The 225-nt window shown below is 34.7% G+C and overlaps 1 pseudogene; it reads left to right on the top strand.

Annotated features, from left to right (window-relative positions):
• LOC132185386 (putative wall-associated receptor kinase-like 16) overlaps window positions 1-225 on the top strand; it is a 4,644-nt pseudogene that overhangs the window by 2,681 nt on the left and 1,738 nt on the right.

The following is a 225-nucleotide window of genomic DNA, read 5'->3' as shown; positions in this document are numbered from 1 at the left end:
CGCCCCGCCAGCCCCCGTTTTTTTTTTTTTCTTTCTTTTTTTTTTTTTCTGCCTCGCGTCAGCTCTGACTCACCTCACGTTTTCATTTTTTTTTTTGATTTTTTGCATTTCTTTTTAGTAGCACACTTTATTGACAATTTATACAATAATGGTAATTAAATCCATGTAGCAAGATTTACAAAACATGCCTACGGGCTATGGCTACATTATGTATGTATGCAAGTT

The sequence above is a fragment of the Corylus avellana genome, chromosome ca6 (assembly GCF_901000735.1).
Source record: "Corylus avellana chromosome ca6, CavTom2PMs-1.0".
In the NCBI taxonomy this organism is placed as follows: Eukaryota; Viridiplantae; Streptophyta; class Magnoliopsida; order Fagales; family Betulaceae; genus Corylus; species Corylus avellana.
The sequence above is the reverse complement of the archived record's forward strand: the minus strand, read 5'-3'. Positions and strand labels throughout refer to the sequence as shown.